Source organism: Penaeus monodon, chromosome 19, assembly GCF_015228065.2.
Source record: "Penaeus monodon isolate SGIC_2016 chromosome 19, NSTDA_Pmon_1, whole genome shotgun sequence".
Lineage (NCBI taxonomy): Eukaryota > Metazoa > Arthropoda > Malacostraca > Decapoda > Penaeidae > Penaeus > Penaeus monodon.
In genome coordinates this window covers 34,024,698-34,025,017 of record NC_051404.1, presented here as the reverse complement: position 1 = coordinate 34,025,017, position 320 = coordinate 34,024,698, and positions in this window count along the sequence as shown.

Here is a 320-nt window from a genome sequence, read left to right as displayed (position 1 = left end):
GTATTGCAACAGTAGAAATAGACACGTAAGTATGACCAGATCCTGATAGTGAAATAGGAGCACAAGCAAGAACAAGAAAGGAAAATAACAGAAAGAGAGCCAAGATGAATCATTACGAAGAAAACGCATACCATACATAATCATAAAACAGCTCCTACCATGTAGAATCCGGCCTTAAACAGGTAGTTTACATTCCCTCCGCTCGATCTTTTAAAGGTCATATAATATCTACGAGCTCAAGATATATGACAAAATTGCTGTTAACCTTGCACATGTACACTGTTCCAAAGCTACTTGCACTATAAGAAAAGAAAAGAAGA